We start from the raw sequence: 27,771 nt of genomic DNA, 5'->3' as shown, positions 1-27,771 counted from the left end.
GAGCATAAATGTTTACAATTGTTAGATCTTCTTTGTGGCTAGACCCCTCAATTATGATATAATGCCCTTCTTCATCTCTTGTTACAGCCTTTATTTTAAAATCTAGATTGTGTGTTATCAATATGGCTACTCCAGCTTCTTTTTGGTGACCATTAGCATGATAGATGGTTCTCCATCCCCTTACTTTCAATCTGAAGGTGTCTTTAGGTCTAAAGTGGGTCTCTTGTAAACAGAATAGAGATGGATCTTGTTTTCTTATCCATTCTGTTACCCTATGTCTTTTGATTGGAGTGTTTAGAGCATTCACATTTAGAGTGAGTACTGTGAGAAATGTATTTATTGTCATTATGTCGCCTGTAGTATTAGAGTTTCTTGTGGTGTTCTCTGGTCCTTCCTAGTCTTTGTTGCTTTTGGTCTTATGGGTTTTTTTGTTTGTTTATTTGATTTTTTTTTCTTTTCTACCCTCAGAGAGTCTCCCTTAAAATTTCTTGCAAGGCTGGTTTAGTGGTCACAAACTCCTTAATTTTTGTTTGTCTGGGAAAGTTTTAATTTCTCCTTCTATTTTGAATGACAGTCTTGCTCAACAAAGAATTTTTAGCTGCATATTTTTCTGATTCAGTACATTGGATATATCCTGCCACTCCTTTCTGGCCTTCCAAGTTTCTGTGGCTAGGTCTGCTGCAGACCTGATCTGTCTTCCCTTGTAGGTTAAGGACTTTTTCCACTGCTGCTTTCATGATTCTTTCCTTGCCTGAGTATTTTGTGAATTTGACTATGATATGCATTGGTGATGGTCAGTTTTTGTCAAATCTAATGGGAGTCCTCTGTGCTTCCTGGATTTTGATGTCTGTGTCTTTCCCCAGGTAAGAAAGTTTTCTGCTATGATTTGCTCACATAACCCTTCTACCCCCCTTTCTCTCTCTTCATCTTCTGGGACCCCTATCATTCTGATGTTATTCCTTTTTAATGAGTCACTGAGTTCCGTAAATTTTATTTCATGCTCATTTGCCTTAGTCTCCCTCTTTTTCTCTGCTTCATTATTCTCCATAAGTTTGTCCTCTGTATTGCTGATTTGCTGCTGTGCCTAATCCATATTTGCCACCATGGCATCCATTTGAGATTGCATCTCCATTATAGCATTTTTTATTTCATTCTGACTGGCTTTTACTTCTTTCAACCCACAGAAATGGATTCTAATCTATTTTCAACCCCAGCTAGTATTCTTATTATTGTGATTCTAAATTCTGGTTCAGACATCTTGCTTGTATCTGTGTTGATTAAGTCCCTGGCTGCCATTTCTTCCTCTTTTTTCTTTTGGGGTGAATTCCTTTGTTTCGTCATTTTGGAGGAAGAAATAGAATAAAAAAATGTAAAAAAAATTGATTAAAAAATTAAAAACAACACAAAGAAATCAAATAAAGGATGCTAGATCCTAGGTATTTTTTGGTCTGGTTGTTGAACGAAGCTAGATAGATTTGAGATAAAAGGGAAAGATAAGAAAGGAAAAAAAAAGAAAAAAAGAAACAAAAAGAAAAACATTTGATCATTTGAAAAAATGAATACAATAAAATGAAATGATGAAAATAAAATAGAATTTTAAAAAATTACACAAAAATAAAAAGTATAGTAGAAAAGAATTAAAGAAAAATTTTAATAAAAATGGAAAAAATAGATATTTTCTCTTTCTGTATGCAAGAATAGGAACAGAAAAGAAAAAGAAAAAAAATTGAAAAGGACCAGCAAACAGAATGAAGTACCATTGAAATTACATCTGAGTTCCTGTAGAAGTCAATCTATGAAGCACTTTATAGTCTGTAAACTAAGCAGGTGGAATGACTTGTGTTTGTCAAGAGCGCTGTTGGCCCAGTTGGGTGGAGTTTAGTGTAACTGCTCCCTTCTCCACTAGATGGCACTGCTTAGCTTACTGGGGTGGATTCCTGTGGTGCATGTAGGCATGTATGGGCATACATTGGAGGGGTGAAAATGGCGTCACCCAGCTACCCAGCTGGCGTCATCCAGCTACTAGTTCCTCTAGTATCGGGAACTCTGTTCTTCACGACTGGCAATCAAATATCCCTCCTTTGTCTCCAGCTTCTGTCTGCTCCCTGCTTCTACACTGTCTGTGACTAAGCCATTAGGCTGTCAGGTGGTACCTCCCTCCTGAGTTTTATCTCAAACTGGACTTTGTTTCCCAGCCCCTCACTTCTGAGGGACTGTGGCTTTGACTCACTGAGACCTTCTAGGGGAGGGTCTCAGTGAGCAATGGCAGGGTGCTCGCCCACTCCCAGGAACATTCGCAGGACTATGCTGCTGCTGATGCCCAGAAACTGCAGCTGGATGCCAGCCCACCCCGGAAAAAGTTCACGCAATTGTGTAGCAGCAGCATTTCAGGGTTTATGGAATATCACAACACACATCTGGCACCAGGCTTTACCCTTAATGTCCTTGTTCCAGCACCAGAGAATGTGGTTGTCTCTGGGGTCCACTGGGGCCTTTGCCTGTTGGGTGACTGCAAAGCCTCTACCAAATGTCCTTCCAGCAGTAGAACCACTTCTCCCCATGTGCCCTAAGGACCTCCCAAACCCCACTCTGTTCCTGGGGATTCGTCCTTGTCATCAGAGCACCGCCAGGTATCGAGCTGTGGAGTTTCAGACTCTGCACTTCCCCTGTTTATAGAGTCTTAATGGAATTTAAACCCTTTCCTTTCTCCTTTCTCCCTTTTTTGTTCAGTCCCTGCAGCTACTTCCACTTTTCCACATTCTCTCTGGCTGTTTTTTTGGGGGGTGGGGTGCTTTTCCCATACTCTCCCCCTGTTTCCGTCTTCTCTCTACAAGCAAACACTGTTCCCTGCACTCCACAGCTTCTCTCTCCCCCAGTGCGCCTCTCCACACTGCGTACCTGCTGACTTCTGTGATTCAGATTGTACAGATTGTTGTGTCAATCCTCAAATCAGATTTCTAGGTGTGCAAGATGGTTTAGTGTTGACCTGCCTATATTTCAAGGGCAAGCCTATATGTATTTTATATATATGTGTGTGTGTGTGTGTGTGTGCGTGTGTGTGTGTATGTACACACACACACACACACACATATATATATATATATATATATATATATATATGGATTAAAAATAGATTATGGATAGGGGTACCTGGGTGGCTCGGGAGGTTGAGCAGCAGACTTTGGTTCAGGTCATGGTCTCACAGTTTGTGGGTTGGCCTTGTGTCGGGCTCTGTGCTGATAGCTCGGAGCCTGGAGCCTGATTTGGATTCTGTGTCTCTCTCTCTTTCTCCTCCTTCCCCACCTGTGCTCTATCTCTCTCTCTCTCTCAAAAGTAATGAAACATTAAAAAAATGTTTTTTACATTAAAAAATAGATTATGGATAGTATATGGATTTTATATATTCAATATGCTTCAATCTATTGAAATAATTTTTGGTTTTGATGCTCAAATTTTCTCAATTTTGTCCAATGAGAATAATTTTATCTAGAATCTATACTCTTGTCATTTAAAAAATGTTTTTTAAAGAGAGATAGAGTATGTAAGTAGGGGTGAGGGGCAGAAGGAAAGAGAGAATCTGAAGCAGGCTCCATGTTCAGTGCAGAGCTTGACGCAGGGCTTGATGTCATGACCCTGAGATTATGACCTGAGCCGAAATCAAGAGCCAGACGCTCAACTGACTGAGCCACCCAGGAGTCCCTATACTCTTGTCTTTTTGACACAACTTGTTCTTCTTTGAAAACTTGTTTGCTTTCTGGAACAATAATATGCTTCTTCTCATCTTCTACATTTCCTGCCCCATCCTGGTTAGTCAGTCCTCCCAACAAAATGAGTTCCTTTTAGTGAGGAATGACGGAGACCACTATCAGAGCAACAGATATATTTGTTCATTGCTATGAGTTCATTATTGTTTCTTGAATAGCTAGAAATAGGGGGAAAGTATTTTGAGAAAAAGAAAACAGAATTCATGCTGGTATATCTAAATGAAATACAAATAGTTTAATTTTATGTATTTTATTCACGTAACTCTTTCCTTTTAACTAAGAAATACTGATTTCAAACGATATTAAATAATGGTTTAATTTTCTTTATCCTACAATGTTTAAAATAGTTGCAAAATAACAATACTAATATTATCACTTAAAAGACTACTCGTGAAGCTTAAGATTTCTTCCCAGTTCTGCTTGTTCTTTGACTGTATTCCATTTTGCCAGTATAGTCAAAATATTGTGTTTTGAAGTCACTCAAAAATATTTTTTATGTAGAATATTTCACCTTCTTGATAATAATTAGGCTCATTAATTTCTTTGTGCTTTCACTTTTAGGGATTGCTTTTATTTATGTTTGTTTATTTTTGAGAGAAAGAGACAGAGTGTGAGTGGGGGATAGGCAGAGGGAGAGGGAGACACAGAATATGAAGCAGGCTCCAGGATCTGAGCATCAGCACAGAGCCCGATGTGGGGCTTGAACACACAAATCATGAGATTGTGACCTGAGCTGAAGTCGGATGCTTAACTGACTGAGCCACACAGGTGCCCCTAGGGATTGCTTTTTTACCTCTCTGTTTAATTTTACCTTTGAAATTGTGCTATATTTAGATTATTCCAAATTCAAAACTATATAACAAGTTATGTTTAGAGGAATTTTGTTTTCACCGCTAATAATTCTGCTTCCTTTAGGTAACATTTTTGTTTGTTTATATTTCCACTGTTTCTTATAAATATAAGGAAACACACACAAACACATATTCATGACATCCTCTTTCATTACATATATATGTGTGTGTGTGTGTATATATATATATATATATATATATATATATATATTTCTGTACTTTGCTTTTCTAACTGAACACTACATCTTAAAGATTACTTTCTAGTACAGAGATCTTTTTTTATTCCTTTTTATTGTTTCATGTTATTTCTTTAGTATGGAATCAGTGGCAGTGTTAGTTTCTAATTTGATAGGATAATGGGACAAGGGCAGAAGCAAGGAGACCAATTAGAAGGTTTTGGCAGTAGATTACATGCAGATAGCTTGGACTGGGATGATGGAGTGGTTAAAATTAGGAAATATTTTGAAGATGCAACAGTTTGGAGTTACTGATACTTTGGATATGGAATGAGAGAGGAAAGTGACAAATCTGCATTTTGTGCCTGCACAAGTTGGGGAATGGAGTGCCATGTACCAAAGAAGGAACAGGTATGGATATGGGGAATAGCAAATGTTCATTTTGGGATATATTATTTTGAGATTTTTTAGATATGCAAGTGGCAATAATGTATAGATAATTAAATATGTGAATTTGAAAATCAAGGGAGAAGTCTGGTATGGAGCATTAATAATTTAATTCTATTATTCCATTTTGCATTTGGCATTATGGTCAAAATTTGACCACAATTTCTTTCCTGCCAGTTTTGGTTTAGATGTTTTCTCTGGCACTTACAATATGACCTTAAAATGTCACTAGACAACTTAAAACTAGTAGAACCATATACGCATTTACTTGGCATAGTGTCTAACATTTTATATACTTTTAATTAATGTTGGATAGAATTATTTTGGTTAGTCACTCTTCAGGACAATCCCAAGATTTATATAATTAATTCAACATATATTATTTTACCTCTTTGTCTACCTTTTGTGCTACCTATGTTCATTATCTGCTGGGTTATGCAACATAAATATATATGTCACAGCCCTTGCTTTTGAGGACCTCATGCTATTATTATTCCCATATTATAATTGGAGAATTTGACTCAAATTCACTATTTAAATAATAAATTAGTGGAATATGATTTTCCCCCTTCAGAACTACTTTGAACAAATTTAGGCAAGCAAGCAAACTTTGAGCAAGCAACAATTGATGAAATCTGGGAGTAAATTTACGGAAAAACTACATCTGATTATATTTTCATTTTGTCCCCAAAATACAAGCAAACCAACAAGTATAGTCTTTCTATTTGGGATACTGAGAGAGCATATTGATTTATTAGAACCTAACAAATGCATACAAAGTCCTTGACCTTCTGAACACATCTAAATCCAGTGGTAGCACATGTAATAAATCGGTTGTTAACTCAAATGGACAGAAGGATCAAACATAAATGGTGAGCAGGTGAAAGCTAAAAGGCATTGGGCCAAACAAACATTTACTTGGAATTTATTTAAATGCACCAGGGAATACTGTATAAAGTGGGGTTGATTTCTACAACCACACAAAAAAGAAAATGAAGTGAAGTGGTGAAAAGAGAAAGAATGTTGCAAATAGAAGGGAAGGACTCTTTGTGTTTGACTTTTACATGTATGTATTATCTCAATAATACTGATGACAATTACGTTGTGGTTCCCACTTTACAGATAAGAAATTAAGGGTTTACAGAGGATGAACAACTTTCCCAGAGTCACTCTGCTAAAAAGTGAAGGAGTCCAGATTCCCAATCTTGGTCCATGTAATGAGTAGCCAAACTCTTGTTCTGCTTATCGCACTGCACTCTAAGTCCACAGAACACTCAGAACTGAGTGATTTCTTTTTTTTTTTAATATGAAATTTATTGTCAAATTGGTTTCCATACAACACCCATTGCTCATCCCAACAGGTGCCCTCCTCAATACCCATGACCCACCCTCCTCTCCCTCCCACCCCCCCATCAACCCTCAGTTTGTTCTCAGTTTTTAAGAGTCTCTTATGTTTTGGCTCCCTCCCTCTCTAACCTTTTTTTTTTTTCCTTCCCCTCTCCCATGGTCTTCTGTTAAGTTTCTCAGGATCCACATAAGAGTGAAAACATATGGTATCTGTCTTTCTCTCTAGGACTTACTTCACTTAGCATAACATTCTCCAGTTCCATCCACATTGCTACAAAAGGCCATATTTCATTCTTTCTCATTGCCAAGTAGTATTCCATTGTGTATATAAACCACAACTTCTTTATCCATTCATCAGTTGATGGACATTTAGGCTCTTTCCATAATTTGGCTATTGTTGAAAGTGCTGCTATAAACATTGGGGTACAAGTGCCCCTATGCATCAGCACCCCTGTATCCCTTGGGTAAATTCCTAGCAGTGCTATCGCTGGGTCATAGGGTAGATCTACTTTTAATTTTTTGAGGAACCTCCACACTGTTTTCCAGAGCAGCTACACCAGGTGGCATTCCCACCAACCGTGCAAGAGTGTTCCAATTTCTCCACATCCTCACCAGCATCTATAGTCTCCTGATTTATTCATTTTAGCCACTCTGACTGGCATGAGGTGGTATCTCAGTGTGGTTTTGATTTGTATTTCCCTGATGAGGAGTGACGTTGAGCATCTTTTCCTGTGCCTGTTGGCCATCTATATGTCTTATACACTAATAATGAAACAACAGAAAGACAAATAAAAAAACTGATCCCATTCATAATTTCACCAAGGGTCATAAAATACCTAGGAATAAACCTAACCAAAGATGTAAAAGATCTGTATGCTGAAAACTATAGAAAGCTTATGAAGGAAATTGAAAAGATACAAAGAAATGGAAAAACATTGTGTGCTCATGAATTGGAAGAATAAATATTGTTAAAATGTCAATACTACCCAAAGCGACCTACACATTCAATGCAATCCCAATCAAAATTGCACCAGCATTCTTCTCAAAGCTAGAACAAACAATCCTAAAATTTGTATGGAACCACAAAAGACCCCGAAAAGCCAAAGTAATTTTGAAGAAGAAGAAGACCAAAGCGGGAGGCATCACAATCCCAGACTTTAGCCTCTACTACAAAGCTGTAATCATCAAGACATCATGGTATTGGCACAAAAACAGACACATAGACCAATGGAATAGAATAGAGACTCCAGAATTGGGCCCACAAAAGTATGGCCAACTAATCTTTGACAAAGCAGGAAAGAATATCCAATGGAAAAAAGGCAGTCTTTTTAACAAATGGTGCTGGGAGAACGGGACAGCAACATGGAGAAGAATGATACTAGACCACTTTCTTACACCATTCACAAAAATAAACTGAGTGATTTCTTATGTCTGGTGTCTTTCCTTTTACTTCAAAGAAGCTGTTCATTGCATTTGGTTTTAGGGGAAGAGCCCAACTTTGAGTGAACATCAGTGTATGTTGAAAATTTAATATATATTTCCCTGATTAATCTTCAAACCGACTCAATAAACTATAAAGGATTTTCTCTTAAAAAGAAGGAAATCATGGCTTAGACATTAAGTAATTTGTCAAAGTTCTCACAGGTCACACAGAAATTAATGAGTTGGAATTCTACCTCAGGTTTACTGAATTTAAACCTTGTACTTTTCCTCATCCAACAGACCTCTTGTGCCTGAGGCCAAGTGAATTTGAGCTAAGTCAGCTTTTTATGACTTACTTTCTGATTCCCTTTCTGCTTCTTATTTATCTTTTATGATGATACTAAAGCACCATTTCTATGAAGTCTCTTAAGAGTGATCTGGACAAGTTATTTACTCCCCCAGTGTGCTCTGATGGCAAATTGTCTATGATAGCTATTCTCCTCTCTCCCTGAATTGTACTATAATAATTTGTCTTCCACACTAGACTGAGTTACTCAAGGTCAAAAGGTTGCTTGACATACCTTTGGACCTTGAATTCACTTAGTGGATTTCTCTCTAGAATCAAAACATCATCGTTATTTAGAAGATTGTTTTTTGCCATTTTGCAGTTTAAAAACAAAATAAAACAAAAACCTCTGTCGGGTATGAGTGAAGCAGGAGATAATAGGATGATGCATTTAAGGTAAAGAGATATAAAGCAACTTAAAATACATTTGCAATGATGGAATCCCATGCATGAAAAGGGAAAAAATTAAACATAGAGCCTCGTATTTTATATACTAGTGATGTATTTGGCTCAGGTGAATATTGATGATTTTGCTTCCAGGATTGACTGGAATGTAGAGATAACAGATGATTAGGTAACCCAAGGTGCCCGATATATATTTTTTAATTAAGAGCAAAGGGTTGGTTAAATTTAAGAAGAGAAGAAAGAAACCAGTATAAATGATTATTTTATAGTGTGTGGGGAATACAGGAATGGATCCTCAAAGCTTGCCCTGAGGATCTGATGCTACAGATCAAAAGAGATAAGAGGTTTACGGGGTTGAAACATAGAGATGTGTGAGACTAACTTCAGAGACCTCAGCAGGGGAGATTAGAGAGAAGGGAGCACCAAGGATTCCAGAATAACTAATCTCTTCTGAGAGAATGTTGAGTTGGAAAGAATTAAGGGTTTAGTGAGGAGTTTCTATACTGCCAAAGGAAGCTCACAGGAAACTAGGGTGGATGCAACATAGTAACATTTTACTTGAGGGACAGCTTGATGTAATAAATAGGATACAGATTTAGGAATCACCTTGACCTGACTGAAATCTCTGTTCCATCAGAGATGGAAGTACGTTTTCACTTCTTTGAACCTTACTTTCTGGGTGGCAGGGGACAAGTAGGGGTAAGAGAGACCTACTCAGTGGTTCTTTTGGAAGTATGATGATACAATGCATGAACATAACTTGAAATCTGGCACATTTCTCTTCCTTCCACACTCTGCATTCCCATTTCTTTGTGTATTACTAAAGCTCTCTCCTTCTCATGTTAGTATAAGTATAGTAATAGGAGCAGATATTGGAATCTATCAGGGTAATACAAGAAAGATGAGATAAAAAGAAAGGAAATGATGTAATAAAATATCCAAGGAAAAAAGACAGAGACAGTTTGAAAAAAAATCCACATCAGATAATTTTTAGAATTATTTTACTCATAAAGGAAGAAAACTGGGATTTAGGGTCTAGCAGTGGGACAATGGTCCACAAATGACTAAATCCTTTTCTTCTTTAGTCTTCTGGGTTTCTGTATCTGTGGAGTGAATACAATAGCAGCTGGACATGGTATAAACCTTAGGGGAAGGCGGAATGTATAAGCCCATTAAAGAAGTTTAAACCCACAACTTTTGAATTATTGGCCTTCATCAAATTAAAACTGAACAGGGTAGGTATGACTATTAGAACTCTGTTATATTGATTTTCCACCCCCAAAATTCAGATTGCCACACATTTGCAGGTGAGTTAATTTCCTAGGTATATAAATAATATATCTAAATCACTCTCCTGTTATTAATTGAGTAGGGAGCTAGACATAATACCTGAATACAACTAATTTAAATGCTTCCAAACAAAACAAATTATTCATTAAGACATCAGTGTTGTTATTAATCAAACATTGCCATAGAAATTCATTTTAAATGACATTTAAATCAATAATAAAAATAACATTAATAAACTTATAATTAATATTTATAAAAATTATAAAATGTTATTATTATTGTCATTATTAATCATAGTGCTAAAGTTATTTTTATTAAGTACCACATTTGATATTCTCAACAATCCTGAAAATTGGTAGTGTTACCTCACTATTCATATTTAATCAACAACAAAAAAAATGATGTTCGGTATAGATTACTGGCTCTGAAAGAGGTCATAAGGTGAGAAAACAGAACCAGGATTTGAGCCACTTCTTCAGATGTCATATCTCTTGTCCTACTAGCCAAACTTAGCTTTGAGTATATACATTCAGCACAGACTGGTTGGGACCCTGTGTATCAAAGTGTGAAATGTCACTATGGGATTTGACCTTTGGATTTTTATGTCATTAGAAACTGTATACCCTAAGTCTTTTCCAGGTCACTGTTCCTAATTAAGTCCCTGTATTAGTTTTCCAGAGCTGCCTTAACAATTGTTTTATTGTAGCCCCACTTATTATTTTTTTTTTTGCCTTTGTTTTAGGTATTAGATACAAAAAATCATTGCCAAGACCAAGGCAAAGGTGCTTACCCTTTATATTTTCTTCTAGGAATTTTAAGGTTTCAGGTGTTATGTTCAAGTCTTTAATCAATTTTGATTTGATTTTTGTGTATAGTATCAGATATGGGTCCAGTTTCATTGTTTTGCATGTAGCTATTCAGTTTTCCTAACATGATTTGTTGAAGAGAATATCATTTCTCCATTGTATATAATTGACTCCCTTATCATAAATTAATTGATCAAATATACATGGGTGTATGTCTGGTTTCTCTTTTCTGTTCTATTGATCTATGTTCTGTTTTTATGACAATACCATAATATTTTGATTACTATAGCTTTGTAATATAGTTTGAAATCAGAAAGTATGATGTCTTCAGCTTTGTTAAACTTTCTCAAGATAGGGGCATATGTACCCCAACTTACTGTGGTTGTCATTATGCAACACATACATATATAAAATTATTAGGTTGTACACTGAAAACTAATACAATGTTATATTTCAACTACATCTTTAAAAAAATGGAGGGGGGTGCCTGGGTGGCTCAGTTGGTTAAGCATCAGTTTCTTGATTTTGGCTCAGGTCATGATCTCACAGTTGGGAGATTAAGCCCTGTGTCTGGCTCTGTGCTGGGTATGGAGCCTGCTTGAACTTATCTTTTTCCCGCTGCCCTTCCTCTGCTCTTTCTCTCTCTTAAGATAGATAGATAGATAGATAGATAGATAGATAGATAGATAGATATATAGATAGATAAACTAAGGGGAAAAAAGAGAGGAGGGACTGAATTTGTTTATAGCAGTGGTATTAACAATAGCCAAATTATGGAAAGATCCCAAATATCCATCAACTGATGAATGTATAAAGAAGATGTGATATATTGGGGTGCCTGGGTGGCTCAGTTGGTTAAGCGTCCACTTCAGCTCAGGTCATGACCTCGTGGTTTGTGAGTTCAAGCCCCATGTCAGTCTCTGTACTTACATCTTGGAGCCTGGAGCCTGCTTCAGATTCTGTGTCTCCCTCTCTCTGGCCCTCCCCAGCTTGTGCTCTGTCTCTGTCTCTCAAAAATGAATAAATGTAAAAAGAAAAAAAAAAAAGAGGCGGTATATATACACAATGGAATACTACTCAGCAATGAAAAAGAATGAAATCTTGCCATTTGCAATAATGTGGATGGAATTAAAAGATATTATACTAAGTGAAATAAGTCAGTCAGAGAAAGACAGATATCATATGTTTTCACTCATATGTGGAATTTGAGAAACTTAACAGAAGACCATGGGGGAAGGGAAGGAAAAAAAATAGTTACAAATAGAGAGTGAGGCCAACCATAAGAGACTCTTAAATATAGAGAACAAACAGGATTGATGGGGTGGGGGAAACGGGGGGGCAGGGAAAATGGTTGATGGACATTGAGGAGAGCACTTATTGGGATGAGCACTCAGTGTTGTAAGTGATGAATCACGGGAATCTACTCCCAAAGCCAAGAGCACACTGTGTATACTATATGTTAGCTAACTTGACAATAAATTATATAAAATAAATTTTTAAAAAAGATTGGTTGGAAGAATTAATTTTGTTAAAATGTCCATGCTACCTAAAGCAATCTATAGATTCAGTGCAATCCCTATAAAAATACCAATAGCATGTTTCACAGAAAGAGAAAAAAAAACAATTTTAAAATGTTTCTCACTCTTCTACTTCCTATTATGTAAATATTGATCTACTGTATGGTGTCCCATAAATCTCTTAGGTAAGTTTTTAATGTTTGTTTTCTTTCTGCTCTTCCTACTGTATGATTTCCATGGCCCTGTGTTTGAGTTGGCTGATCCTTTCTTCCACATGATCTACTCTGATGTTGAACCCTCTATTAAATTTTTCAATTCAGTTATTATATTCTTCAGTTTTGTGATTTCTGTTAGGTACTTCTATTTTCTCTGTTGAAGTTCTCACATGGTTTGTACATTTTTCTCCTGACTTTGATGAGCATATTTATAACTATTACTTTTAACTTTCTATTAGTTAAATCACTTAATGCAATTCATTAAAATTGTTCAGCTTTGCCCTAGCTCTTGGTGGTCTCTTAAATCATTGTGATTACCCAAGCAACCTTTTGGTTCTTAGTGGCTCCCAGTAGTCGAAGGTGACTCAAAACCTATCAGTGTCCCAAAAGGGAGGATGTCAGTTAGTACTTAGATGCAGATTGATTGGAAGCTGCTGGTCCCTCAGCAAACAGCTTTTAAAGTATGTGAGTATTTCAGGTGTGGAGCTTGGTGAGTTCTTTATGGATTTTGGATATTAGCCCTTTGTCTGATATGTCATTTGCAAATATCTTTTCCCATTCTGTTGGTTGCCTTTTAGTTTTGTTGATTGTTTCCTTTGCAGTTCGGAAGCTTTTTACCTTCATGAGGTCCCAATAGTTCATTTTTGCTTTTAATTCCCTGCCTTTGGAGATGTGTCAAGTAAGAAATTGCTGCGGCTGAGGTCAGAGAGGTTTTTTCCTGCTTTCTTGTCTAGGGTTTTGATGGTTTCCTGTCTCACATTCAGGTCCTTCATCCATTTTGAGTTTATTTTTGTGAATGGTGTAAGAAAGTGGTCTAGTATCATTCTTCTCCATGTTGCTGTCCCATTCTCCCAGCACCATTTGTTAAAGAGACTGTCTTTTTTCCATTGGATATTCTTTCCTGCTTTGTCAAAGATTAGTTGGCCATACTTTTGTGGGTCCAATTCTGGAGTCTCTATTCTATTCCATTGGTCTATGTGTCTGTTTTTGTGCCAATACCATGCTGTCTGATGATGACAGCTTTGTAGTAGAGGCTAAAGTCTGGGATTGTGATGCCTCCCGCTTTGGTCTTCTTCTTCAATATTACTTTGGCTATTCGGGGTCTTTTGTGGTTCCATACAAATTTTAGGATTGTTTGTTCTAGCTTTGAGAAGAATGCTGGTGCAATTTTGATTGGGATTGCATTGAATGTGTAGGTCGCTTTGGGTAGTATTGACATTTTAACAATATTTATTCTTCCAATTCATGAGCACACAATGTTTTTCCATTTCTTTGTATCTTTTCAATTTCCTTCATAAGCTTCTATAGTTTTCAGCATAGATATTTTACATCTTTGGTTAGGTGTATTCCTAGGTATTTCATGCTTCTTGGTGCAATTATGAATGGGATCAGTTTCTTTATTTGTCTTTATGTTGCTTCATTATTAGTATACAAGAATGCAACTGATTTCTGTACATTAATTTTGTATCCTGTGACTTTGCAGAATTCATATATCAGTTCTAGCAGTCTTTTGGTGTAGTCTGTCGGGTTTTCATGTATAGTGTCATGTCATCTGCAAAAGCGAAAGCTTGACTTCATCTTTGCCAATTTTGATGCCTTTGATTTCCTTTTTTTTGTCTGATTGCTGATGTTAGAACTTCCAACACTATATTAAACAACAGCGGTGAGAGTGACTTCCCTGTCATGTTCCTGATCTCAGGGGGAAAGCTCTCAGTTTTCCCCACTGAAGGTGATATTAGCTGTGGGCTTTTCATAAATGGCTTCTATGATGTTTAAATATGTTCCTTGTATCTCGACTTTCTTGGGGGTTTTTATTAAGAAAGGATGCTGAATTTTGTCAATTGCTTTCTCTGCACCGATTCACAGGATCATATCGTTCTTATCTTTTCTTTTATTAATGTGATGTATTAATGTGATTAATGTGATGTATTGGTATGATGTATCAATTGATTGATTTGTGAATGTTGAGCCAACGCTGTAGCCCAGGAATGAATCCCAATTGATTATGGTGAATAATTCTTTTTTATGCTGTTGAATTCGATTTGCTAGTATCTTCTTGAGGATTTTTGCATTCATATTCAAAAGGGATATTTGCCTGTAATTCTTTTTTTTGCTGGGTCTCTGTATGGTTTGGGAATCAAAGTAATGCTGGCTTCATAGAAAACAAATAATCTAGTGAAGAAACGGGCAGAAGACATGAATAGACACTTCTCTAAAGGAGACATCCTGATGGCCAACAGGCACATGAAAAGATGCTCAATGTCGCTCCTCATCAGGGAAATACAAATCAAAACCACACTCAGATACCATCTCGCGCCAGTCAAAGTGGCTAAAATGAATAAATCAGGAGAGTATATGCTGGTGAGGATGTGGAGAAATTGGAACACTCTTGCACTGTTGGTGGGAATGCAAACTGGTGTAGCTGCTCTGGAAAACAGTATGGAGGTTCCTCAAAAAATTAAAAGTAGATCTACCCGATCACCCAGCAATAGCACTGCTAGGAATTTACCCAAGGGATACAGGAGTGCTGATGCATAGGGGCACTTGTACCCCAATGTTTATAGCAGCACTTTCAACAATAGCCAAATTATGGAAAGAGCCTAAATGTCCATCAACTGATGAATGGATAAAGAAGTTGTGGTTTATATACACAATGGAATACTACTTGGCAATGATAAAGAATGAAATACGGCCTTTTGTAGCAATGTGGATGGAACTGGAGACTGTTATGCTAAGTGAAATAAGTCATACAGAGAAAGACAGATACCATATGTTTTCACTCTTATGTGGATCCTGAGAAACTTAACAGAAGACCATGGGAGAGGGGAAGGAAAAAAAAAAGGTTAGAGAGGGAGGGAGCCAAAACATAAGAGACTCTTAAAAACTGAGAACAAACTGAGGGTTGATGGGGGGAGGGAAGGAGGGGAGGGTGGGTGATGGGTATTGAGGAGGGCACCTGTTGGGATGAGCAATGGGTGTTGTATGGAAACAAATTTGACAATAAATTTCATATGAAAAAAAATAAAGGTACTTTGATGAAACATTAAAATAAAAAGTATGTGAGTAAACTTCTATAAGGGAAAGACTGGGAATAGGGCATTTCTACGTACTAACTCTGCTCTGAGCCCATGGAGAATCCTTGTAAGCCCATTAAGAGTCATTTCTTTTTGTTTTCTATAGTCTAATTGGTTTCAAGGAACCAAGTCCTATTGGCTTTCAGAGCTAGGTTGTTTGAGAGCCCATCCCTCCAGTAAAAGTCTTAAAAGTTGGGGTGCTAGATGTTGAGCCCAAACCCTTAACTCTTCAGGGTGAAGCTGGGAGTGGTGAATTCTCTCCCAATGTATATCACAATGCCAGGCATGTGGTTTATGGAGAGATTGTGTCTCATCTTCTCCTACCAGCTTTGATCTGGGCTTTTTCCTCATTTGCCTGATGTATAGGAGTCACTCAGTCATTTTTTGGTTTTCTTTCAGAGGAAGTTATTCCATATATATGGAATATATTATATGGATTCAGTGTGTCCATGGGGGGAGATGATTTCAGGAGTCTACTATATTGCCATCTTAGACTAGAACACCCACTCTTTGCTTCTTTTCCCCTGTATTTCAGTAAATCTCATTTATCTACCCCTTGCCATGTGATCTGTTAGCTCTTGGTTGTGTGACGGGAAATCTCTGCATAGAGAAGTGGTCAGAGATATACTGAGCCAAAGGTGAACAGAGATTTGAAGCAGAGAAATTTGGGATCAATAGCACAGACACAAAAATCAATTTAGAGTCTGGTCACAAAGAATGAGTTGGAAGAGTTTTAAAGTTCATTGGGTTGTAAGGAAGAGAAACCCAACTAATCTAACTTAGCCAAATACTGGGAATTATGGGAAATGCTTCTTCTCTTATACAGTTATTGATTTATTCATTTAATAATTATTAAGGGGTTCCTACTATAGGCACTATCCTAGGTGGCAGAGAATACAAAAGGAAACAAGGCAGACTAAAATCCCTACCCTTATGGAGATTATTGTGAAAGAATGGAAGGGAGAAGAAAATAAACACAATATGTATATTAAATATTTGGTACATAAGGAGGTGAAATGTACTATAGGGAAAAGTAAAGTAAGGAAGGAAAATAGAAGATGAATGAATAAGGGTCACTAGTATTAATGTAGCCAGCCTTCCTGGTTTGCCTGGAACTGAGAGAATACTGAAATGTAAGACGTTGATACTAAAATAGGAATCTAATCTACTACTGAAATAGTATCTAAGGGAAGGAGACTCTAGGCAGAGAGTAAAAGAAATTTTAGGACCATGGGGCAGGTGAATGCCTGATGTGATTCAGAAATAGTAAGAGGGTTAGAGTGGCTGGACTTGAGGAAGTAGGAAAGAGAGTGGTAAGAAATGAGGTGGAAAAAAGTGACCAAGGACTAGGTCACAAAAGACCTTGTAGGTCAATGAAAGACACGGATTTGTACTATAAACATAATGGAGAACTACTGGGGGATTTTAAGGCAAATCTGGTTGTAACCTGACTTAAATTTTATTTTTATTTTATTTTATTATAATTTTATTTAATATTTATTTATTTTGAATGAGAGAGAGAGAGAGAGAGCGGGGGGGGGGGGGAGGGTGCAGAGAGAGAGGGAGACAGAATCTAAAGCAGGCTCTAGGCTCTGAGCTGTCAGCACAGAGCCTGACGTGGGGCTCGAACCCACGAGCCACAAGATCATGACCTGAACCAAAGTCAGACACTTAACCGACTGAGCCACCCACGCACCTCTGACCTGACTTAAATTTTAAAAGGATCATTCTTGAAGCTGCTGAGAATAAATTTCAGAAGCAAGGGTGTAAACAGAGAAAGTTAGGAAGCTATTATAGCATTTTAGGCAAGAGATGATGTCAGTTCAGAGCAGAGGGAAGTGGAGAGGTGCAGTGTTATTTATATTTTTATTTATTAACTAATAAATATTGTTGATAAAATGGCTGTGGACTGTAAGAGAAAGAGAGGAATCAAAATAAACTGTTTTTTATAAAATTAGAATAGCGATATTGAGTAAAGAAGTTAGATAATGAGTCTGTAATTCAGGGCAGAAGAATATCTGTAAATAAAAATCTGTATAAATATATATCAACTCAAGCCATGAGATCTTGAGCTATTGAGAAGGTATGGGATATCCTACACAAAAGAAATCTGCATCTTACACAGAGGATTACAGAAATATCATCTATGTTGAAAGGAAGAAAGAACATGTACACAGGTGTGAGATGTGGAGATGGGAGTTTGTGGAAGTTATTTTGTAATTGTTTCTGATTTTTCAGGTTGTGGAAAGAAAGATTATATGAGAGTGAGGATAGAGGATAGGATAGGAGAACAAAGACCGGCGGCTTGAGGAGATAGTATGAAATCATCATATTGAGGCTGCAAGAGTACATGATCCAGGGAAAGGCAGCAAGATTGTTGGGCAGTATAAAGGCCCACTTGAAGTCAGAGGTCACTGTGTGAAAATAGATTCAGACAGCATGGTTATGAGTTTTTGTTTAGCTTCTTTTAGCGGCATGGTATTAGATGTAGAATAGCTGGGAAATTGGATTTAACAAGGGTTAAAGTTTCAACAAAATGGGTATGGCAAAGTTGGAGAAAGGGAAGCAGGTGAGAAAATAAGCAAGGGAATTGTTGTTTAATGATTGACCTTGGAATGTAAGCAGGGCCAAAGGGAAATGAGAGGAAACTAAGAAAGAAAGTTAAAGTATAATGAGAAGATGGTAAGAAGAGTGGGTTACAGACTTTGATGTGGTGGACTGGTTACAAAGGTGGGGGAACAAAAGAAAATGTATACATGAAATACAAGGGCCTCCCATATGCCTGGAGTCAAATACAAGAAAGCTTACTCTCCTGTGTTTTTGAGATGGCATGGCTTCTCATCTCTGTTTCTCTTTACATGTCTGTTTCATTCTTTTCTTTGTCTCTGGAGGGTTTTCTCTTCTATGGTGTAGCTATTGCTATATGGAACCCAGCACTACATGGAGTCCCAGCTCAAAAGTCCTAATGAGGGGCGCCTGGGTGGCGCAGTCGGTTGAGTGTCCGACTTCAACCAGGTCACGATCTTGCGGTCCGTGAGTTCGCGGTCCGTGAGTTCGAGCCCCGCGTCGGGCTCTGGGCTGATGGCTCAGAGCCTGGAGCCTGTTTCCGATTCTGTGTCTCCCTCTCTCTCTGCCCCTCCCCCGTTCATGCTCTGTCTCTCTCTGTCCCAAAAATAAATAAAACGTTGAAAAAAAAAATTTAAAAAAAAAAAAAAAAAAAAAAAAAGTCCTAATGAGTCCGTGGGAGAGGGAGTATGTTTGGCCTGATTTGGCTTGAGCCCTCTTCCAATCGGTTGATAGCAGGGTATGGAATCATACATTCCACTACCTTTCAGTAGGTGTAATGAGAACTGACTTTTGAGAAAGGGACACAAGCAAACTTTTTCATAAAAGGGTGTGGAAACTAGGAAGAAATAATTATTAGAGGAAGTGGTTGACATCTTGTAAAAGTCAGTGGGACATCAAGTTAATGGTCATCATGGACTAGTTTCAGACTAGAGTGACTGCGAGGAAGGATACTGATTTTACTGTCATGTTGAACCTTCATACCTTGGTTGAAAATGAGTTGACAGTGCAATTGCTATGGATTTTCCAGCCACATTGGCACATCTGTCTTAGTCTTTGCTCTTCCGTATCTTACTTACTTTTTAAGATTTTCCTCAAATTCCACTTTTAAGTTTCATTTCCCTGACTCTTCCTGTTCATATGATTTTGAGCCCTGTGTAATATGTCTGTACCACTTCTTTAAATCTTAATCATGGGCAACTTAATCATTGTAGTTTAGTCTTCCTTGTTTCTCATGTAGTCTTATTCCTAAGTAAATGGTGGCTTCCTTAAGAAAAGGAAATTTGTTTATCTTTGCATCCTCTACAATTCAATGAATGGTAATATATATTAAGCACCTTTTATATGTCCATACCCAACTACACATTTAGATTAAATTTAAATAGATGAGTGATCATTTACTTTAAAAACACACACAGGGGCGCCTGGGTGGCGCAGTCGGTTAAGCGTCCGACTTCAGCCAGGTCACGATCTCGCGGTCCGGGAGTTCGAGCCCCGCATCAGGCTCTGGGCTGATGGCTCAGAGCCTGGAGCCTGTTTCCGATTCTGTGTCTCCCTCTCTCTCTGCTCCTCCCCCGTTCATGCTCTGTCTCTCTCTGTCCCAAAAATAAATAAACGTTGAAAAAAAAAATTTTTTTTTTTAAAAATAAAAAAAAATAAAAGAAAATAAAAACACACACACACCCAACTACAGATATAAGACACTATAATAACCACAACAGGATATATGAAAATGAAGAAGATATATATAGTATCCTCTAAGATGTTTCATATAATACAGGTTCTCATATAGCTTCAAATGAAAAGTAACTATTTATTAGAAATCATGGTGAATAAGGAAAGTCCTAAATCTGGCATTGGACATGTGATTAGAGAAGAGAGACATTTCAAAATGAGATAAGATGGTTGTGTAAAACTCTTATCAGAAAGATTCTAGGCATTAGTTAATGGAGGTTCTTGAATGCAACACAGAATATCTGGGACTTTCTTCTCTAAACACTTTGGAACCACCAATGGATTTTGAACAGTGGGGTACTGTGATCTGAATAGTGCATAGGATAAGCTCAAAACAATTGATAATTATCTAGTAGTTTTAAGATGAAATGTGCAATTACGTGAGTGAAATACTGAGGAAAACAGACTCAGTGATAAATAGCCCAGGGAATATAGGTGAGATTTTACTTTATATTTTACCTCAGCAAGGTTTTTATATATTTCCTACATGGCATTGGCATCAATAAACAGAAAATATAATTATAAAAAGTGGTATAATACAAAAGAGATCATGGTGAAAATCTCGGGTTTGAATTCTTGCATCAGCCTTTGTTAACTGTGAAATTGGCCAAGTTATTCCATTCTCATTACCATAACTTTCCCATCTGGATAAACTTCCCTGGATTAAAATCCCAGTTCTGTCACTTACTAGCTATAATATTGAGATATATCTTAACCTCTTGGTGCCTTAGTTTCCCCATCACTAAAATGATTAAAATAGCACATACTTCATGGATTTACCATAGGGATTAAACATGTAAACATGTAAAACAATGAGAATATCACGTACGTGAGAAACACTCCATATTACGTAATATAATCTGTGCTCTTGAGATAAAGGTCTCCTTTCATGGGGCTGTTGAACTGAGTAAGGAAGGCATAATGTAGTGCCTGTGATATGGTAGGTGCTAAATAAACATTAGATCAACTTGAATTTGAATCTGGATGAAACACATTTTCTCATTCTCCTCCCTGGATAAACTGGATCTCAGGACATGGATTTGGGCTTAAAAGGTTCCAGAGATTTGGCCTAGGGTGAGGATTAGCTGGGTGTTTGGATAAAAAGTGTGAAGCTGAGACTGTGTCAAAGAGAGAAACTAAAAAAAAATGACACGGACATCACAGAGTGATCAGAGCGATAATAACTTGATTTCAGATAAAGGGATAAGCTTCAAAACTACTGGACCACAAAAAGGTTTTGAAGGATGAGAGAGAGAAATTGAGACACACAGGGTGAGGAGGGGAGAGGGAAAAAGAGTGAGAGAGAGAGGGAGAAGAGATTCTTTATTTTACTGGCTTATAACTGCTTAGACTTTTAAGGCACTGAAATGGGAGGTAGATACCATTGACCAAATAGTTGGTCAATGCCTGTCCAATAGACTGTTCAGCTATTGGGAAAGGATAAGGGCTTTCTGATTAACCTTTTTCCCAAAGAAGCAGATGGAAGTAGGGAGCTCCTGTGTCACTCCTAAGAAGGAAATTGTGTTGGAAGACACTTCCAGTCTACTTTCATTGAATTCCTCCTTCTACTAAGGAGGAGTAACATTCCTGATGGATGAAATTGGACTTTTGGATCCTGCTCCTTCTGTCTTGGACCTATTTGCATTCAGACAGATTAAGTTCATTTTCACTATTCCTGCTTCCCCTGGTTGGCCATCTATACCCCCCATCTACCTTGCACTAGACAACAGACATCAGTGGGGAAGCTGCACTTTTACACTTGTGCTGCCTTTGAAGCAATTCAGTGAGGAAGGAACTCCAGTGTCCTCCAATGTTGCTTTATTAGGAGACCCGCATTTAGGTTATAAGACTGACATTTCGTTGTAACTCCTATTTAGTTCCAGTTTCTATTTATCCAAATTTCCTATCTCATAGCACCATATGTTGGGGTTTCGAGTGTTAATTAATCAAATCCTTCCACTACTATCACCACCTACTGATTTAATCAGTCTGATACGAGTCAAAGATGGGGGTGGAGAGTGGGACTGGAATTCTTCCTGATGCTCTTCTTCCCCTAGGCATGAACAAGTTATTTCCCTTTGAGGTGGGGAAAAGGAGGGGTGGGGAATGAAGGATTAAGATAAATTGTCATTCCTCAACAAAAGCTAATTTGAAATTATGGTGCGTGAATGCCACATATAGCTATAACTTTAAGTTCCTTACACAACCCTATAGTTCTAAAATATTGATATTAAAATCCGAATTGCCTACTAAATGCAATGAATCTAATGTAATTTGAATGGGCTAGAGATAGCACAGGAATTAATTTAAAAATGTTCAAAAGATGCTGATTTATCTTTTTATGTACGAATCAATAGAGACACGTTATGTCCTCCTATTCCCTAAAAATAAGTCATGTTCATAGAGAGATGCCAGAGAGCAAATTGATCAAAGGCTAACAACAAAAAGAATTGATAAATATAAATGTACCTTGTTGGGCTGTCTGAGTGGGTGTCATGAGACTTGTATTAGATCCAATTTAATTAGCAGTTTGACTCTCCCTCAGAATGGTGTAAATAGTATGGGAAATTTGCAAATGAGGCCAATTTGAGAGATATAACACATCCTAAGAAAAATAGATACATTGATCAGAAAAAGAAGTAGGAAAATGACTGCAGAACAAAGAAATTAAATGGAAATATTCATTGGACTGCACAGAGTATAAGACTAATTATTTTAACAGATTGAGAGAGACTCTATAAAGGACAATTGTCTAAGTTTCTCTAGATGGCAAACATGGCCTTTAATTTGTGAACTTTTTACAAAATTCTGTCTAATTAAAGCTTTCTTATTCCAACAGTTTTTTTAAACAGCTTAACTGAGATATAATTCATATTACATAACATTCACCCATTTAAAGTATACATAGTGGTTTTTAGTATATTCACAAAATAATGAGACCATTACCACAACGTACTTTTGCCTAATTTTCATCACTCTTAAAAGAAGCCCTGTATCCACTCCCTGCAAACCATTAGTCTACTTTCTGTTTCTATGAATTTGCCTTTTCTGAACATTATGCATAAATGAAATCACCTAATAGGGTGTTTTGTGCCTAGTCTCTTTCATTTAGCATAATGTCTTCCTGGCTCATCACATTATGTTATCAGTACTTTCATACCATTTTATTGCAGAATAGTGTGCCATTGTGTGGGTAGATATGCCATGTATTCTGTATCCATTTGTCAGCTGATGAACATTTGGTCCATTTCCATGTTTTTGCTATTATAAATGCACTGCTGTAGTATTCAGTTACAAGTTTTTATGTGGACACGTGCTTTGATTTCTCTTGGGTGTATGCTTAGCACTAGATTTGCTGGGTCGTATGGTAACTGCATGTTTATGTTTTGCAGAACTGCCAAATGGGTTTCCAAAGTAGTTGTTGCCCAACATTAAATTCCCAACAGCAGTGTATGACGGGTCCATTGCCTCCACATCCTCGCTATACATTTTATTGTCTCTTTTTTATTATAACCATCCTAGTGGTTGTGAAAAGGTATCTCACTGCATTTTTTATTTACCTTTCCCCGATGACTAAAAATGTTGAAGGTGTTTTCATGAGTTTATACTTGTGCATACTTCTAGTGAACTGTGTATTCATAACTTTTGCTCATTTTTAAAAGAGGGTAATTTGTGTGCTTATTATTGACTTGTAAATGTTATTTGCATATCTTTTACTAAATCCCTTATCAGATATGCAACTTGAAAATATTTTCTCCCCTTTTGTGCATTGTATATCACTTTCTTGATGGCATTGTTTCAGCACCAAAGTTTTACATTTTGAAGTCCAATTTTTTTTTCTCTTATTACTTGTCCTTTTGGTGTCATACATAGGAAGACATTGTCTAACACAAGGTTATAAAGATTTATGCCTATTTTTTTTTATTTTACTTATTTAATTCTTTCTCATTATTAGTTTCAGAAAAATAAGTTGTTTTTTCTGGCATCCACCAAATGTCACCGGTGAGTCCCCTCCCTGCCTTGGGGGAATATATCTTTATGAACTTACGGATTTTAAATTTTGGGGCATGGGGGGTATGCCTATATTTTTTCATAGAGCTTTATCTCATACATTTATCATGTTGGATCCATTGCAAGTTAAATTTTGTCCATGGTATAGGTGGAAGTCCAATTTATTATATTCCATAATAATATCCCATTGTTCCAGTGCCATTTGTGAAAAGAGCATTCTCTCCTTATTGAATTGTGTTGGTAGTTTTGTTAAAAATCAATTGACCATAGGGGAGCCTGGGTGGCTCAGTCAGTTGAGCATCCAACTTCAGCTCAAGTCATGATCTCACGGTTCATGAGTTTGAGCCCCGCGTCAGTGTCTGTGCTAACAGCTCAGAGCCTGGAGCCTGCTTTGGATTCTGTGTATCTTTCTCTCTCTACCTTCCCCTGCTCACTCTCTGTCATTCTCTCTCTCAAAAATAAATAAACATTGGGGTGCCTGGGTGGCTCAGTCGGTTAAGCGTCCGACTTCGGCGCAGGTCATGATCTCGCGGTCCGTGAGTTCGAGCTCTGTGTGGGGCTCTGTGCTGACAGCTCAGAGCCTGGAGCCTGTTTCAGATTCTGTGTCTCCCTCTCTCTCTCTGACCCTCCCCCATTCATGCTGTTTCTCCCTGTCTCAAAAATAAATAAACATTAAAAAAATTAAAAATAAATAAATAAATAAATAAACAAACATTAAAAACTCAATTGACCATAAATGTAACAGGCTATTTCTGGACTTGCATTTCTATCCCATTGACATATCTATCTTGGTACATCAGTGAGATAGAACATATCACTGAGATAACAGTGATAACAAGGGTAATAAATAATAATGGGATAGAAAATACTTATGTCTGTCCTTATGCCAATACCACACTGAATCAATTATTATAGCTTTTTAGCATATTTCAAAATCAGGCAATGAAGATCTCCACAACTTTGTTCTTTTTTTTCAAGATGTCTTTGACTTTCTGGGTCCCTCGATTTCTTTCTTATTTGAGTGGACACAAAGTTACATTAGTTTCATGTGTCCAACATAGTGATTTAACAAGTTTATACATTAGTCTATGCTTGCCTCAAGTGTAGCTGCCATCTGTTCCAATACATTGTTATTAGAGTATCATTGATTGTATTCCTTATGCCGTGTCCTTTATTCCCTGATGTATTCATTCCATTCGTGGAAATTTGTATCGCCCTCTCTGCTTCAGCAATTTTCCCCATCCGCCCTCCCGTCATCCTCTCCTGCAACCATCAGTTTGTTCTCTGTACTTATAGGTCTGATTCTGCTTTTGGTTTATTCATTTGTTGTTATTGTTTTTAGATTCCACTTAGGAGTGAAATCCATGTGGGATTTGTCTTTCTCAGTCTGACATATTTCACTTAGCCTGGTACCTTCTAGGTCTTTTGCATTTTGATAGGAGTTTAACAATCAGCTTGTTGGCTCCAGTGGCAGCCCAGTGGGTACAACGCCTTCTCCAGGATCCCACCAGGAGGCCGCTGGGCCTTTCTTGGTGTCAACCGTGCTCCCATACTGTGAAGAGATGGTGACAGTCAACAGTTAGTTTTCCATGCTTACTGCACCCCTCCTGGGGCCAGCCAGCAGGCTCGTGTGGGGCCCAATGGGAAGGGTATGAATCCACCTGTGTACTACACACAGCCAGTGCCAGTTCCAAGTGCCAATGAAATTGCTGTGCAGACAGTCTACCGCAGCTGGTCTCCTTTCTCCACCACCCAGTCCAGATTCTCTGTCCTTCCTCCAACAAGATGATTGTGGCTCAGCTGCCCTATAAGACTGGTGCCCTCACCTAGCTCTCCTATGGCATCCTCCCTTTCTGTGTGGGTGCCCTACAGGAGGTGGACAACCTCTGTCCCAACTGCAAAGCTCTCCTGGGCACCTGTGAGTATTTGTAGGACTCTGCTAGACCTGCAGGGGGCCTCATACTGTAGGAAGTACTCTCTGACTCTCACCCAGTCCCACCCCTGCTGGGGGTTCCATCTTGGTGGTCTCATCTCTCCAGGGGCTTCACCTTTGTGTCTTCTTTTGGGGAAAAATATCACAAAGGTGCACACCTCCAAAACCCCAGAGATTGCTGCTTGGAATGCTGCACAAGACATGCAAAGCCATTCACCTTGAGTTCTGGTTCAAGTGTTTCCCATCTACTGTGACCCCAAGTCACCCCATCTAACTGTGACCGTTGCCCCATCTGAATATCTTCTAGTATTTGCCATTGGCTGGCTTCTTTTCTTGTCTCTGTGGCCCTTTCTGAGGGTGGGTCTTATAGGACCAAGGCACAGATTGCTTTATTTTTGAGATTGTTTTGGCCTGAATATGTCTGACCCAACCTTTAGTGCCTATCATCATGTTCATCTGTTCCCACTTCTGATAACAAAATTATTGCCTTATGTACTAAGAGCTTGGTTCTCAGTCTATAACTGTGGGTCTTTTCATTAGTACACAAATTCACTTTAATTTCTTCATTCCTTTTTAAGTACAAGGAGCTATTCACACCCACCAGACCCAATCCATGAGGTCATAAATCCATGTTAGAAATGCGGGATTAGATCTAATCATGGATCTGCCTTCCCTCAGTTCTTTGTACCACATCCTCAGCTACTTTCCCTGAAAGGCTTTTGTCTTGTAGAGGAATCATTTGTGTCAGCCATTTTCTATGACTTCCCTTTGGTCTTAAATACCTTGGAATATAAGTACAACAGGAAGGACTATAGAAGCATTTTTTTTTTAACCATATGACTGCTATAATTTTCTCATTTGCCAGTGCACTCTTATTTTGTTGTTGTAGTTTTTCTTAACAGAAAATATGTATAATTTTATCTACTGCCTCTACTTAGGTTTAGTGTGGTTCTTAAAAACTTCTATAATGGAACTCTTAAAATGGGACCCCATTTGGGTTCTCCGTCGTGTGTTTAGAAAGACAAAGAAAGCACAATTTGAGCATATCTGGGTACCATAGTGGTGGAAAGTTTGGGACCTGACCCTTTCAAGGGAATCTAAATTCTGATTTTATTTGATCTCTCAGTTCTCAAGTTTGAGCCCCAAATGGGTTCTCTGCTGTCTGCAGGGAGCCTGCTTGGGATCCTCTGTTCCCCTTTCTCTCTGTCCCTCCCCTGCTTGGGCTCTTTCTCTCTCTCTCAAAAATAAACATTAAAAAAAAAAGACTGTATTATAAGTGTACACACACGTGTGTGTGTGCGCATGCATACACATACACACACACACACACACACACACACAATTTTTGTATAATATCAGAAGCCATGATTTCTGGAACCCAATCAGGAAGCCAGACTTCTCAGCTACTATGTCATTTTTGAAATCAAGACAAAGCTGGGTGCAATTTTCAAGAGTCCTCATTTTCATGGGGAATGCACATGAATAATATTATGAAGAAATCAAGCCTAGACCTTGAACAAAAATCAGTATATTGGCTGAAAATTTTACCCATAACCATTGATTCAGCTGTGCTTTGATGTTTTGAGAGTTCCAGTAATTATTTTTTCAATGAATGTGGATACTACATAGTACTTTGGTGTTTTCTGCTTTTAATAAATAGAGTCTTTGGTTCACTCGGTGGAAAAAAAAGAATAAGTTTGTCAATTTCTTCAAACAGTAATAATAAATAAGTCCAGCTAGGATTTTTTTTTTTTTCAACGTTTATTTATTTTTGGGACAGAGAGAGACAGAGCATGAACGGGGGAGGGGCAGAGAGAGAGGGAGACACAGAATCGGAAACAGGCTCCAGGCTCTGAGCCATCAGCCCA

The 27,771-nt window shown here is 37.8% G+C and overlaps 1 pseudogene; it reads left to right on the top strand.

The window, feature by feature from the left end:
• Positions 1-1,983: 1,983 nt before the first annotated feature.
• On the top strand, positions 1,984-26,208 carry LOC112865774 (lipopolysaccharide-induced tumor necrosis factor-alpha factor homolog pseudogene; annotated as a pseudogene).
• The last annotated feature ends 1,563 nt before the right edge of the window (positions 26,209-27,771 follow it).

The sequence above is a fragment of the Puma concolor genome, chromosome D1, assembly GCF_028749965.1.
Source record: "Puma concolor isolate L17-30 chromosome D1, mPumCon1.1.hap2, whole genome shotgun sequence".
Classification (NCBI taxonomy): Eukaryota; Metazoa; Chordata; class Mammalia; order Carnivora; family Felidae; genus Puma; species Puma concolor.
This window is presented reverse-complemented; position numbering and strand designations above follow the sequence as displayed.